Genomic DNA, 16,669 nt, shown 5'->3' on the forward strand with positions numbered 1-16,669 from the left:
ACACTTGCATTTGGTTTTTGCATTGTTTTCTGTTTTTAAATTCTACCAGTTTATTGCTACCAACCCATCTCCCTCCACCCTCATGCATGCGTGCTCAGTCATGTAACCCCATGGACTGCAACCCACCAGGCTCCTCTGTCCATGGACTTTTCCAGGCAGGAATACTGGAGTGGGTTTCCATTTCCTTCTCCTTTTTTAGGTTTTTAAGAAAATGTCCAAAAGTCCCACTCTTAACAAAAGTAGTAAACTAAGAGAAGAGTAAATTATGCGAAGAGATATTGAGGAACTCTAATGTTTTCAGAATTTAGAAAGTTGAATTACATTTATCTAAATATCTTTAAAACTTTAAAACTCATGATATTTTCAGTGTCTTTTTATTGCGGGAAGAGTAGTGATAAAGCCAGTTTGAAGACGAATCGTAACATTTCTGTATGTGAGTGACTTATGTTCATCTTACCATTCTCTGTAAAGAAATTTTAAATATTTAACCAGTTTTGCATAATTATATGGAAATCCTCTTAGATTTAAGAATAGTTGAGCCAAAACTTGATGATTGGGAAACTTTTAAAATATGAAACATGGTATGATTAACACTGTGGAGAGTAACTGAAAAATATTTCAGGAAGCATCATGTGTAAAGATAAAGGATGGCTGAATATCTTTCTGAAGGCCTCATTGCTGATTATGAAGCAGAAGCCATGGTGATAGAGTGCTAAATTGTTGAATTGATAACCTATATCACATGCCTTCAGCATTCCTGCTGAGGTTCTCTTGCAATCTCTATCTATTTAAGTAGTGAGCAAGTGGTCCTGTAGAAAGAAAAGAATTCTCAATACAATGGGTCATTTGAATGAGAAAGACTGAAGAATCTCTTGGTAGCACTAAAACTAAAAAGGCTAAATTTAACTGTAAATGCTGTCTGCCAGAGAAAATTAAAAAGTATTTAAAAAAAAACAAAAACTGAATCAGGTAAAACAACATAAAACCCATCAGTAAAAAAAGAGGTTGGATTCAAATTGGGCTTCCGGCAGATAACACAGATCAACATCACCTGTCTAGCTGGCTAACCCCTTTTTACTAGTATTTATGGAAAACACACTTCTATTTCTATTTGTAGCTTTTTTAAATTTTAGGGACCAAGTGGAGCCTGTCCCTTCTTCCCTAGGAAAGTCCCACTCTTGGACAAGAAAAGTTTGGTTTTTTTCCCTGATCCTTTCTTCCCTTTGACATCAGTAAAGGTTTTAAATATCACAAAACTGATTTGGCTGTAAATGAAGCAACGTTACAAAACAAACTGAAATGAAAAACAAAGGGCAAACAGAAAATCCTAAATAAGCCCTTAAGTTTGCTCTTGAGGTTGGACATACACTGATGCAGGAGACCATAAATGACGTGTTTAACACAGCAAGGGGAGCAGTCAGTGGTACGTGGGGTCCTGAGATACCCCTGCCCAGACCCAAGCAGAGATCCTAACAGGTGCTGTGGTTACACAGCATTGTTACAATGAAGTATCATATACCCCTCACCCACTGGGCTTACGGCTGTAATCAGATAACTTCCCTAAAATGCAGCTCAGAGGACTTTCTTTACGAATAGTTGTAACACTACCCATTCTTAAAGACAGAAATTCAAGAAAAACAAGACACAACCTGCACACACAGATGCTAGCATCCAAAGAAACAAATGACCCGGTTCACAAATTGGGTCAAAGTCCAACAACAGTTTCCTCTCTCCAAAGGGTACCCTCAGCTCAGTTTAGTTCAGTTCAGTTGCTCAGTCATGTCCGACTCTCTGCGACCCCATGAACCGCAGCACGCCAGGTCTCCCTGTCCATCACCAACTCCCAGAGTCCACCCAAACCCATGTCCATGGTGTCAGTGATACCATCCAACCATCTCATCCTCTGTCGTCCCCTTCTCCTCCCTTCCATCTTTCCCAGCATCAGGGGCTTTTCAAATAGGTCAGCTATCTGCATCAGGTGGCCAAAGTATTGGAGTTTCAGCTTCAACATCAGTCCCTCCAATGAACACCTAGGACTGATTTCCTTTAGGATGGACTGGTTGGATCTCCTTGCAGTCCAAGGGACTCACAAGAGTCTTCTCCAACACCACAGTTCAAAAGCATCAATTCTTCGGCGCTCAGCTTTCTTTATAGTCCAACTCTCACATCCATACATGACTACTAGAAAAACCATAGTCTTGACTAGATGGACCTTTGTTGGCAAAGTAATGTCTCTGCTTTTGAATATGCTATCTAGGTTGGTCATAACTTTCCTTCCAAGGAGTAAGCGTCTTTTAATTTCATGGCTGCAATCACCATCTGCAGTGATTTTGGAGCCCCCCAAAAAATGTCTGACACTGTTTCCACTGTTTCCCCATCTATTTGCCATGAAGTGACAAGACCAGATGCCATGGTCTTCGTTTTCTGAATGTTGAGCTTTAAGCCAACTTTTTCACTCTCCTTTTTTACTTTCATCAAGAGGCTCTGTAGTTCCTCTTCACTTTCTGCCATAAGGGTGGTGTCATCTGCATATCTGAGCTTATTGATATTTCTCTCGGCAATCTTGACTTCAGCTTGTGCTTCTTCCAGCCCAGTGTTTCTCATGATGTACTCTGCATAGAAGTTAAATAAGCAGGGTGACAATATACAGCCTTGACGGACTCCTTTTCCTATTTGGAACCAGTCTGTTGTTCCATGTCCAGTTCTAACTGTTGCTTCCTGACCTGCATACAGGTTTCTCAAGAGGCAGGTCAGGTGGTCTGGTATTCCCATCTCTTTCAGAGTTTTCCACAGTTTATTGTCCACACAGTCAAAGGCCTTGGCATAGTCAATAAAGCAGAAATAGATGTTTTTCTGGAACTCTCTGGCTTCCTCGATGATCCAGCGGATGTTGGCAATTTGATCTCTGGTTCCTCTGCCTTTTCTAAAATCAGCTTGAACATCAGGAAGTTCACGGTTCACATATTGCTGAAGCCTGGCTTGGAGAATTTTGAGCATTACTTTACCAGCGTGTGAGATGAGTGTAATTGTGCAGGAGTTTGAGCATTCTTTGGCATTGCTCTTCTTTGGGATTGGAATAAAAACTGACCTTTTCCAGTCCTGTGGCCACTGCTGAGTTTTCCAAATTTTCTGACATAGTGAGTGCAACAGTTTCACCGCATAACTTTCAGGATTTGAAATAGCTCGACTGGAATTCCATCACCTCCACTAGCTTTGTTCACAGTGATGCTTCCTAAGGCCCACCTGATTTCACATTCCAGGATGTCTGGCTCTAGGTGAGTGTGAGTGATCACATCTTCATGATTATCTGGATTGTGAAGATGTTTTTTGTACAGTTCTTCTGTGTGTTCTTGCCACCTCTTCTTAATATCTTCTGCTTCTGTTAGGTCCATACCATTTCTGTCCTTTACTGAGCCCATCTTTGCATGAAATGTTCCCTTGGTCTCTCATTTTCTTGAAGAGATCTCTAGTCTTTCCCATTCTATTGTTTTCCTCTATTTCTTTGCATTGATCACTAAGGAAGGCTTTCTTATCCCTCCTTACTATTGTTTGGAACTCTGCATTCAAATAGGTATAGCATTCCTTTTCTCCTTTGCTTTTCTCTTCTCTTCTTTTCACAGCTCACTCAACTGCAAAACAAATCCACTTGTTTCAGAGAAAAAGCCCCAGAGAGGAAATGCAACTCCTTCCTTTCTCCAACAGGGTACCCAACCCAAACAGAAGACAAACTGGCTTATTCCAGAGAAAAAGCCCACAAAGGGGAGACAGTAACGTTCCTGGCTGTGTACACAGGAGTGACACCTTATTGCCATCCCACAGATGCTGGGACAACTGTTGTTTTGGGGAATTTGAAACAGCAGGTCCTTGGACAAGACGAGGTCCTCAGGACTAGCAGTCGGTCAGCTGCTATGACCATTGCCACAAGCCTACTGCCTGGTTGTGCGAAAATTTGTTTACTGAGTCCAAGGTCCTGCTGGTCACCCAATGACAGGCCAATAGATTGAGAGATAACTTGTTGGGGCAAGAAATAGCAACTTGGTTCGGAAAACTAGCAGACCTAGAAGATTGGCGGACTTGTCTCCTGAGGGATCATCTTGCCTGAGTCAGAATCCAGGCTTCTCTTTACTGAAAGGGGAGGGAGCCAAGCCAAACCTTTCCTATTTTCCGTCAGCCTCCTGGGGAGAGGTGTGCATTTCCTCCTCCCTGCAGTCGTTCACAGGTGGAGCTGTGAGGTACACTAAGGTATTTTAGCTTAATGTTCTTTACTTAGGAGGCAGGGTTCCCAGAGATGGGACATTATGTATAATTTAAGCTGAACAGGCAACAACCCTTTAGTGATAAACTTGTAAGAGGGAAGAATACAAGGTTCTTCCTTATAACAACACAGCAATAGATAGTTGAATCAGAACCTTGCTATAAAGAAAGCTGAGCGCCGAAGAATTGATGCTTTGGAACTGTGGTGTTGGAGAAGACTCTTAAGAGTCCCTTGGACTGCAAGGAGATCCAACCAGTCCATCCTAAAGGAGATTGGTCCTGGGTGTTCACTGGAAGGACTGATGCTGAAGCTGAATAGTTTGGACACCTGGTGGGAAGAACTGACTCATTGGAAAAGACTCTGATGCTGGGAAAGATCGAAGGTGGGAGGAGAAGGGGATGACAGAGAATGAGATGGTTGGATGGCATCACTGACTCAATGGACATGAATTTGAGTCAACTCCGGGAGTTAGTGATGGACAGGGAGGACTGGCATACTGCCGTCCATGGGGTTGCAGAGTTGGACACAACTGAGTGACTGAACTGAACTGAACTTGCTATCTGAAAAAGGAGACAACCCACTTGGCTTGACCATTTGTGATCCATTCCCTATGTGACTGGCGACACAGGAGGGACTGTTACATGATTTTTTTTTTTTTGGTCCAAATCAGTAATTGAATTGGTGGTATTGAAGTGGCCTGAAATAGTATAGAATCATAAAATTAGGGAATTGGAGAGTCCTCGCAAAGCATATTTTGAAAGTTAAAAAACAAAACAAAACAAAAACAGAGTTCAGGAAAGTTAATCTGGGAATAGAATCCCAGTTTTCAGGTTCTTTCAGTATCTGTATCATTGACTCCAGTGATCTTCAACACTTCCATGGAAGTGGACCACTATTAACATGTGGAACACAGTAAATGCTATCTATGTTAATGTGGATTAATTTTTTTTCATTATTATACTTTTACTGCTAATGTTAATCTAAAGGCTCCAGAGCTTTATTATGTCCTTTGATAAAGTGTCATCTATATGATATATATACATATTAGAGGACAGCAGTGAAGGGGTTATATAGTCAGATAGCTATTGAGTGAAAGAAAAGGATTTATGTTTGTAAGTTGTTTATTGATGGGCCCAGTAAATAATACACCACTATTACAGCTCAAGTTCAAAGCCAACTCAGAAAAATAAATAAAAGCACAATGGGACAAAGCAAATGAGAGCCCTAAATATTGCCTTTATTACTGATAAATCTGATATTGGATGTGTGGCTCATATTGGAAGACAAGTGGGCTTCCTATTAACTGGCTTTTAGAGAGGCACAGCCACAGGATGGCATTACATGTGGTTCTCTCAAAGCTCCCCACTCTTTAAGTGGAAAAGAAATATGAACTGAAACCACTGGGGTTTAGAAAATTCAACAGGAAATAAATTAATGACTAATCAGGAAGAATTAACCTTCTTTAACAGATATCCCTCCTTTAATAACATTTGGCCACATTATGCATCTTTTGTGCCAGTTACAGATGAAATATTTGGTTGGATAAGGAATTAGTGTGACTTATTGAAAACATATCTTATACTCTTACTATTTTCTGATTCTAAACAATATGATAGAAAAATTGTTTGAAGCAGTAATTTCTCAGTTATTAACTTGTCCTTTTCCTCTTTGATCCAGAGAAACAAAATGTTAATATCAAAAATACATAGTTAATTTCAATATACACAAATTAGTTATTGATCGAACTTGCTAAGGAATCCTGAGTTTACAAGGTGAGAACAACCAAAATCTCTTCTAGAGGAAGAGTCCGAAACAGAAAATGAAAGTGACTTCCCTGGTGGTCCAGCGGCTAAGAATCTACCTTCCAATTCAGGAGACGTGTTTTGATGGATCCCTGGTCGAAGAACTAAGATCCCACATGCCACAGGGCAAGTAAGCCGTGGGAGGGCTGCAAACTACTGAGCCCATGGGCTCTGGGGCCTGCACACCACAGCTAGAGAAAAGCTCGTGGGCCCTAATGAAGAACCCACCCGCCACAGCTAAGACCCAAAGCAGTCAAAAATAAAATAAATAAATGAATAAAAAGAAAACGAAAGGTGTAAGGGAAAGGATAGAACTGTTTAAAGAATGTTGGCACAGGCAGAAGTGATTTGATGGAAATTATACGTAATAACTATTTTTCCACTGCAACGGCTTTTTATTAATAAAGTGAGGTAGTTAGAAGAAATTAAAGAATGTTGCCAAAACTCAGTACAATTGCTGAAATTCAGCATCAAAAATCCAAAAACCAAAACCCAGGTAGGTGCAAGTCACTATATTTGGTATTTGGAGAAGAGATTATGTAATTACAACATACTCATCAAATTAAAGGGGAACAATACACGCACGTCAAGTAATAGTTGTAGTAGATGTGTTTGCTGGCTACCCTATGGCATTCTGCCACCTGTATTTATTCCCTTTGCCTGCCTCCCATATAGAAGCTGAAAAAAACTGTATCTTCAGCTTACTAGATCTTCCTTGCATGTTGATCACTTATGACCCTGTCATGGCTAATAATGTGTAAGGGGTCTTCTGGGGGCCTTTGGAAGGATTTATCTTTTCCCTCCAAGAAAGAGGTGCCCAAGGAGAAACCCTCTGTCCTGCACACCTGAGATATAGCCATCTTGTAGACACAAGTGCAGGACAGCAGTATGGCAGAGACATCACACTGAATCCAAATCTTTGAGACACTGAATCAATGCCAGCAACCACCTATTTCTAGACATCTCATTATGCAACATAACATTAGTCACGTTTTCTGTTATTTGAAGCTGCAAGCATTCTGAATTATCCCTATAGGTGAAGGCCACACTTTAGATAGTAATCTATCTACACATTTGAATGCCATCATGATTTTTCTCTAGCAGTTTGCAGCTTCAAAACGTGAACAATCATTATAATTCATTTCCCACAGATCAAAATGTTACAGGACGTGGCAAAAATGTAATGAAAAATTTGGGAAGATGATTGAAAAAGACCAGAGTCTACTCTGGGTCAGGACTGCCTCAGACCTCAACTTGACCCCATCTAGTTGTGTGATCTCATCCAAAAAATAGGATAATGAGTCATTTACCTCATAGAGTTTTTGTGAGAATTACATGTGATATTTGTAAATTGCTTACCCCGGTGCCTGGAAGATGAAGAGGATTATAGCTTTTTTTTTTTTTTACTATATACTCCTGAAATAATTTGCAAAATAAATGTTCAATTTTATAGTCATTTTTAAGTATTCATTGCTCTTTTTCAGCTTTTAAGAAAATCTTTATTTACTTATCAAATATATTCGTTTTTCCTTTTTGACAAAATTCCTATTGGTGTGTAAGCTTTTCTTCAATAGTTATTCCAATTCTTTATCTATTACTGCAGGAACCAAATATTGTACTCCTCTCACCATCTCTCTCTCTCACCTAACTAGGATGAGACAAAAATTAGTGTACTGCAAGGGAAGACGGGGGAAGGTAAGAGCATAGGAATGTCAAATTAACTGGAGACAGGTACTCAGCTCAGTTCAGTTCAGTTCAGTCACTCAGTCGTGTCTGACTCTTAGCATTCCCATGAACTGCAGCACACCAGGCCTCCCTGTCCATCACCAACTCCTGGAGTTCACTCAAACTCACGTTCATCGAGTCGGTGATGCCATTCAGCCATCTCATCTTCTGTCGTCCCCTTCTCCTCCTGCCCCCAATCCCTCCCAGCATCAGAATCTTTTCCAGTGAGTCAACTCTTCGCATGAGGTGGCCAAAGTACTGGAGTTTCAGCTTTAGCATCAGTCCTTCCAAAGAACACCCAGGAATGATCTCCTTTAGAATGGACTGGTTGGATCTCCTTGCAGTCCAAGGGACTCGCAAGAGTCTTCTCCAACACCACAGTTCAAAAGCATCAATTCTTCGGCGCTCAGCTTTCTTCACAGTCCAACTCTCACATCCATACATGACCACTGGAAAAACCATAGCCTTGACTAGACGGACCTTTGTTAGCAAAGTAATGTCTCTGCTTTTGAATATGCTATCTAGGTTGGTCATAACTTTCCTTCCAAGGAGTAAGTGTCTTTTAATTTCATGGCTGCAGTCACCATCTGCAGTGATTTTGGAGCCCCAAAAATAAAGTCTGACACTGTTTCCCCATCTATTTCCCATGAAGTAATGGGACCAGATGCCATGATCTTCGTTTTCTGAATGTTGAGCTTTAAGCCAACTTTTTCACTCTCCTCTTTCACTTTCATCAAGAGGCTTTTAAGTTCCTCTTCACTCTGCCATAAGGGTGGTGTCATCTGCATATCTGAGGTTATTGATATTTCTCCCAGCAATCTTGATTCCAGCTTGTGCCTCTTCCAGCCCAGCGTTTCTCATGATGTACTCTGCATAGAAGTTAAATAAGCAGGGTGACAATATACAGCCTTGACGGACTCCTTTTCCTATTTGGAACCAGTCTGTTGTTCCATGTCCGGTTCTAACTGTTGCTTCCTGACCTGCATACAGGTTTCTCAAGAGGCAGGTCAGGTGGTCTGGTATTCCCATCTCTTTCAGAGTTTTCCACAGTTTATTGTCCACACAGTCAAAGGCCTTGGCATAGTCAATAAAGCAGAAATAGATGTTTTTCTGGAACTCTCTGGCTTCCTCGATGATCCAGCGGATGTTGGCAATTTGATCTCTGGTTCCTCTGCCTTTTCTAAAATCAGCTTGAACATCAGGAAGTTCACGGTTCACATATTGCTGAAGCCTGGCTTGGAGAATTTTAAGCATCACTTTACTAGCATGTGAGATGAGTGCAATTGTGCAGTAGTTTGAGCATTCTTTGGCATTGCTCTTCTTTGGGATTGTAATGAAAACTGACCTTTTCCAGTCCTGTGGCCACTGCTGAGTTTTCCAAATTTGCTGGCATATTGAGTGTAGCACTTTCACAGCATCATCTTTCAGGATTTGAAATAGCTCAACTGGAATTCCATCACCTCCACTAGCTTTGTTCGTAGTGATGCTTTCTAAGGCCCACTTGACTTCACATTCCAGGATGTCTGGCTCTAGGTGAGTGATCACACCATTATGATTATCTGGGTCATGAAGCTCTTTTTGTACAGTTCTCCTGTGTATTCTTGCCACCTCTTAATATCTTCTGCTTCTGTTAGGTCCATACCATTTCTGTCCTTTATTGAGCCCATCTTTGCATGAAATGTTCCCTTGGTATCTCTAATTTTCTTGAAGTGATCTCTAGTCTTTCCCATTCTGTTGTTTTCCTCTATTTCTTTGCATTGATCACTGAGGAAGGCTTTCTTATCTCTTCTTGCTATTCTTTGGAACTCTGCATTCAGATGCTTATGTCTTTCCTTTTCTCCTTTGCTTTTTGCTTCTCTTCTTTTCACAGCTATTTGTAAGGCCTCCCCAGACAGCCATTTTGCTTTTTTGCATTTCTTTTCCATGGGGATGGTCTTGATCTCTCTCTCCTGTACAATGTCACAAACCTCCATCCATAGTTCATCAGGCACTCTGTCTATCAGATCTAGTCCCTTAAATCTATTTCTTACTTCCACTGTATAATCATAAGGGATTTGATTTAGGTCATATCTGAATGGTCTAGTGGTTTTCACTACTTTCTTCAATTTAAGCCTGAATTTGGCAATAAGGAGTTCATGGTCTGAGCCACAGTCAGCTCCTGGTCTTGTTTTTGCTGACTGTATAGAGCTTCTCCATCTTTGGCTGCAAGTAATATAATCAATCTGATTTCGGTGTTGACCATCTGGTGATGTCCATGTGTAGAGTCTTCTCCTGTGTTGTTGGAAGAGGGTGTTTGCTATGACCAGTGCGTTCTCTTGGCAAAAGTCTATTAGCCTTTGCCCTGCTTCATTCCGTATTCCAAGGCCAAATTTGCCTGTTACCTCAGGTGTTTCTTGACTTCCTACTTTTGCATTCCAGTCTCTTATAATGAAAAGGACATCTTTTTTGGGTGTTAGTTTTAAAAGGTCTTGTAGGTCTTCATAGAACCGTTCAACATCAGCTTTTCAGCGTTACTGGTTGGGGCATAGGCTTGGATTACTGTGATATTGAATGGTTTGCCTTGGAAACAAACAGAGATCATTCTGTCATTTTTGAGATTGCATCCAAGCAGTGCATTTGGGACTCTTTTGTTGACCATGATGGCTACTCCATTTCTTCTAAGGGATTCCTGCCCACAGTAGTAGATATAATGGTCATTTGAGTTAAATTCACACATTCCAGTCCATTTTAGTTCGCTAATACCTAGAATGTTGACATTCACTCTTGCCATCTCCTATTTGACCACTTCCAATTTGCCTTGATTCATGGACCTAACATTCTAGGTTCCTATGCAATATTGCTCCTTACAGCATCAAACCTTGCTTCTATCACCAGTCACATCCACAACTGGGTATTGTTTTTGCTTTGGCTCCATCCCTTCATTCTTTCTGGAGTTATTTCTCCACTGATCTCCAGTACATATTGGGCACCTACCGACCTGGGGAGTTCCTCTTTCAGTATCCTATCATTTTGCCTTTTCATACTGTTCATGGGGTTCTCAAGGCTCAGCTTAACATGTGTCATATCAGTGTCAGAAAAATTTCCTCTAGCTGGGGCAAGGAAATAGCACAGACCTCAAGGTTGCACTGAGGCTCTCATGCATGCACACGAAAAGCCAAAATGAAACAAAATGAAAAGCAAAGACTCGAGCTTCCTTTGGTGACTCAGTGGTAAAGAATCTGCCTGCCAATGCAGGAGACATAGGTTCAACCCCTGGTCTGGGAAGATCCCACATGCTGCGGAACGACTAAACCTGTGAGCCACAACTATTGAGACTGTGCTCTAGAGTTTATGCTTCATGACAAGAGAAGCAACTGCAATGAGAAGGCTGTGCCAGTCAACTGGAAAGTAGACCCTGCTCTCCACAACTGGAGAAAAGCCCATGCAGCAATGAAGACCTAGCACAGCCAAAAATAGAATAAAGGTAAAATTATTTTATTAAAAAAGAAAGAAGACTCACAAACTTGCACTCAAGAAGACAAAAAGCAATCAGAGTTTAAGACACTGAGATTGTAAGCCTTGGATAACAGCAAAAATCTTCTTGCAAGTTATAATTCATTCTAATGTTTAAATGGATAAGAGAAGGGATGGGGTTTGGGATGGGGTGGGAAACAAAACTGAGTTAAGCTCCCGAGTTTGTCACTTAAGTAGTAGATAACCAGATTTTTCTTTAAAAGGCATGGGTTCCCTTTTCTCCAGCCACTTTGATGCAGGGAGCCACCAAAATATGGTTACCTTGACGTTGGAGAGAAATCAAAGAATTAGCCACTAGCTAAGTTTTTCCTTTTCTATTTTGGACATGGAAGCATCAGAAAGATAAATTAAACACCCCTTTTAAAAGGGCAAACTCCAGCTTGAAAAGATTTTTATAATAGGGTCGAGAGCTTCTTGCACAAATTGATTTAGGGAGGCATTATAAATGAACTAATTAAAGCAAGTGGCCCATAGTTTTGGATCATTCTTTGAAAACATATGAAAGAGGAATTTTAAATTGTCAGTTTGTACCATGGTATATACTTCTTCTGAATTTTGCTTAAATAATGCTCTGTACTGAATCTCACATAGATCACAGAACTCAACATTTCCAAAGGTGAGCTCATCTCTAGTTGTCCAGTCCTGTCTCATGTCTCAAAGACTGGCATCATCATCCACAGAGGTGGAATCCTGAGTTATTTTTGATCATTTTTCCTTTCACCACACAGAGCTGATCCACTGCCGCTGCTTTATTTTTTTTCTCTCTCTTTTTGTGGCTTGCATTGTCTTTGATCTTCGCTGTGGCCTGCAGGATCTTTAATTGTGGTATGTGAATTCTTAGTTGCAGCAAGTGGGATCCAGTTTTCTAACCAGGGTTCAAACCCAGGCCCCCTGCATTGGGAGTGGGGAGTCTTAGCCACTGGACCACCAGGGATGTCCCCATCCACTGCTCCTTGACAGTGATCTTTTTTTTTTTCTCGAATCTCCTGTTGCCCCATCAGCTCAGTTAATTCAGTCACTCAGTTGTGTCCGACTGTGACCCCATGGACTGCAGCACGCCAGGCTTCCCCGTCCATTACCAACTCCCAGAGCTTACTCAAATTCATGTTGCTGATTTACTTATTCAAGCACATGATTACCCAGCTAGGTCTTCTCAGCTGCCGTGCTTCATCTTCACTCGTTTTCTTCTACCAACTCAATGCAGAAAGACTTTTCAAGTGAAAATCTGATAGATGGCACTCTGTAGCTTAAAACAGACTAAGGAATGCCTGTAACAATAAAGTGGGCTTCCTTTGTGGCTCAGCTGGTAAACAAATCTGCCTGCAATGCGGGAGACTTGGATTCGATCCCTGGGTTGGGAAGATCCCCTGGAGAAGGGAAAGGCTACCCACTCCAGGATTCTGGCCTGGAGAATTGCATGGACTGTATAGTCCATGGTGTCGCAGTCGAACCCAACTGAGCAACTTGAACTTTCGCTTTCATAGCAATAAAATAAATTCTAACTTCTTTAAGACTATGGGCAACGTTATCCATAAATCTGACCCATGTTCATCTCTTCATGTCAATCCCCTGTACAATCCCTTTCTAAGTATGCTGTGTAATGAAAAAAATGACAAATCTAGAATGAGTGGTCAGTTGTATTGTTTTAGTTTTTATGACTTTTTCACAGGTACACAGAGATAGAAAGCGATATATATGTATCTGCATATTGGCTTCCTTCAACCCAAACTTTTATTTTCTTGTCTAGATTTCCACTGAAATCTCCATTAGTGTCAATCAAAAATGTCAATCCACTAAATATATACCAGTTAGTCAGCAGGATAATGAGTGCTAGGAATTTAACTTCTTACAGCAATTACCATCAATTTGCAGTTTGAAAGAATGAAAAATCTGAGAATTGTATAGCGGAATACATTATGATAAGACACTGAAATGACAACAGGTTGTGATTAAGTGAGGTCCTCACAATTCTGTTAATTTTCAGTATACTAGGGCTTACTTTGCATACTAGATATATTTTATACCCAATTTAATTATCAGAAAGTAAGTTTGTCTCCCACCGTTCTAAATAAAAATGAGTAAGTTTCAAATTGCGCATGCTCTGTGTTCAAGAGAAGAAGACCTCAAGGCACATAGACTTGTGCCTAGAGGCAACCACTCAGAAAGCAACTGATTAGGGCACTCAATTCCCACTAAATTATTCAGAATCTCTAATGGAAATCAGATCCAACGCTTCCTGGTGTGGAGCAGCCCGTCTTGGTTACCCAATATTCAGCTAGCTACTCAAGAGCTTTTGAGAACAATAAAGTAAAAGGTAAAATATATTTTAATGGTGTTCACAGTCTCTTGGGTGATTTCTTGGCATGAAGTTCCTCACTTCCTGACAGCTGCTGCCGTTGAGAAGAGACAGAGAAAGTGAAAGAAAGAAATCAATATTTAAATCTGAAACCGCCAGAAATTTCCATGAAGGGTGCCAGTACTAACTGGTTTGCGTATGTGTTTGGCCTTTCAAAAGCCCCCAGTCTTAAGAAGAGAGAAGACATTCTAAGTAAACAACTCATTAGGAATCACACCGCAAGTATGCATTATTAGCTCAGGACACCCATTTAATTTAAGGAAGAATATTCATGTGAGATTTTGTCTAGAAATCTCAATAACAGAATGAACTGTTGCATAAAGTAATGTGCCTGTTTCTCTCTCTCTCTTTTTCTCTCTCTCCCTCTCTCTCTCAACAGGAAGAGAATATTGATTTCCCAGTCTTGGCCACCAGCCCCACCTCTTCTCACTATAAGCATTGAGATGAATTGAGTTTGTGTCTCTAAAAGCACTAAGCAATCTTCAAGAAAGTACCGCTTTATAAATTAAAAAAAAAAAAAAAGCTTTTTTATTATTATTGGGTAGAAATGTTAGAGAGAAAGTTGGAGCTCTTATCAAAGGCTGTTGGTGCCCTGACATTCGCTGTCAGCTCTGAAAAGGTGGCTGTGAAACTCATTGTATCCAATCCTGGTTGGCTTAGGGCCCAGCCTACAGTGGGATTTCTGGCCAATGGCCCCGTACAGTGGGACGGCTGGCGCCTGGCCCAGGGATTAGAGAGCTTTCATTTCTTTGTCTCATTGATATTAGTCACAGAATCTCCCTTTTCATGCACAACCCAAACCCGTGCGGGGGTGGGGGGAGAGGGCAGAAGCAGAAATTGCTGCAAACTCTGAGCTCTGGTACCCCAGGAGGAAGAAGAACATTTCCAATTCCAGCTCTGTTATCCAACATCTGCATCTACTTCATTATGCACATATAGCAGGAAATGGACAGTTCAGCATATCTTTGAAAGAAAAATTGCTTTACAGATATAAGATACTGTCAGTTCAGTTCAGTTGCTCAGTCGTGTCCGACTCTTTGCAGCCCCATGGACTGCAACATGCCAGGCCTCCCTGTCCATCACCAACTCCCGGAGTTTACTCAAACTCATGTCTATTGAGTCGGTGATGACATCCAACCATCTCATCCTCTGTCGTCCCCTTCTCCTCCTCCCTTCAATCTTTCCCAGCAACAGGGTCTTTTCAAAAGAGTCAGTTCTTCACATCAGGTGGCCAAAGTATTGGAATTTCAGCTTCAGCATCAGTCCTTCCAATGAATATTCAGGACTGATTTCCTTTAGGATGGACTGGTTGGATCTCCTTGCAGTCCAAGGGACTCTCGAGAGTCTTCTCCAGCACCACAATTCAAAGGCATCAATTCTTCGGCGCTCAGCTTTCTTTATATAGTCCAACTCTCACATCCATACATGACTATGAACCGTACTGCCAGTTAGCCCTGGATAAACAAGGTTTTCAGATTCTCCAGGCTTCTTCTGCTTCCGCCTCTCCTTTCCCCTCTCCTTCTCTGTCTCTCTAATGAACTAATGACTATTCTGAAATTTCATCTCAAGGAGCAATTTTGGTAAACATAATTTGTGGCCACATTTTCTTTCATTCCTAGATGTGTGTGTGTGTGTCTGTACCCTTTGCCAAAAGACCATATGTAATATGTCATTTGTGGACAGGTTTCCTTTGATTCCTTCCTGGCTTGTGCGTGTGATTATGTATTTGTGTATAGGTGTGTGGTAGGTGCTCTGCAGAGCATCTGTACTAATATGTCCTAGAGTCACATTCTCCTTGAGTCTTGGAATATGTTCCACTGAGTTCCTCAGGCTAAACTTTGGTCTCAAATAATAATAATCGTGGTTTCAGTATTCATGCCCAATGGAAGCTGAAAGTCATTTCCAAAATAAGACTAGGACTGTACCTTGCTAAATAGTAACTGATCTTAAACCACAGAGCCCGACATATCAGAACAGGATGGCTCAGGCTCACATCCCTTTGCCTAACTCTCCTAAAAATATCTTCTGATAAAAGAAAAGAAATACTAATGTCTGAAGGACAGTCTATGCTGAGTCCGTGGACATAATCTTGCTCTTTTTCCATATACTGCAAAATTGCCGTGAGGGAGCAATTAGTTCATCTCACATACAAAATATGTATGTTTTCTGGAACCAGTTCAGTGGCAGAGGGAATTACTGAGTGAGAGAGTGAGAAAGAGAGGAAGGGAGGGAGGCAGAGAACCATAGATCAGATAGAAATGTCTCTGAAAATTTGCCGCCATCCTCATTAGAGGATTAAACTTCTGCTTCCTCAGCTCTGACAGAGTAATAATGACATCTTTCCTTATGTGTTCCTGATATACATCAAGTGAGAAAACATATGTGAAAGACTTTGTAAAACTTATAATACATAAAGAAAGAGGTATTGCTGTATATAGTACTTGAAGGTGACAATTTTAAGAGGTAAAAGGAAAAGAAAGATGGATTTTGTTCAGATGAACACATATTAATTATGGACTTCCAAATCCCTGAAATTATATTAAAATGTCCAATCTCATACTCAGGATATCAGGAGTTTAGATCACTTGTTCTACTACTATATTTTAGAGAGACAAAGAAAAAGGTCAAACCTCACGGGTGATTTATTCAAAGTAAGAAAACGAACCAGCAGCAGGTCAAGGGGATCTGACGAGGCTCACTTTTAACCTGATATTCTTGGGTTTGCATTCCTTACAAATGACAATTCACTGTTTTGTTTTTGAAACAAAGAGTCATGAGAGAGGTGCTGGAGGTGATGGCCAGTTCATTGCCACTGTATCATCCGTCTTTATGGTGCAGGAGGAACTTGACTGAGGAACAAGTTTTGGCAAATGCATTAGAGCAGGGAAGACTTTATCGATCCAGAAAAATAGCAGGAACTCAGACATAAAGAAGCATGTTACACGCAAAGGCCACTGGGACAGCTGCCTGGCTACAATAAAAATGGATACTGGAGACAATGAGAAATGAAACACATTA

The 16,669-nt window shown here is 40.9% G+C and overlaps 1 protein-coding gene across 1 annotated transcript in view; it reads left to right on the forward strand.

Annotated features, from left to right (window-relative positions):
- PTN (pleiotrophin) overlaps window positions 1-16,669 on the forward strand; it is a 152,908-nt gene that overhangs the window by 19,335 nt on the left and 116,904 nt on the right. The window lies entirely within an intron of this gene.

The sequence above is a fragment of the Bos grunniens genome, chromosome 4, assembly GCF_055505025.1.
Source record: "Bos grunniens cultivar Pamir isolate PY7600 chromosome 4, Bosgru_T2T1.0, whole genome shotgun sequence".
Taxonomy (NCBI): domain Eukaryota; kingdom Metazoa; phylum Chordata; class Mammalia; order Artiodactyla; family Bovidae; genus Bos; species Bos grunniens.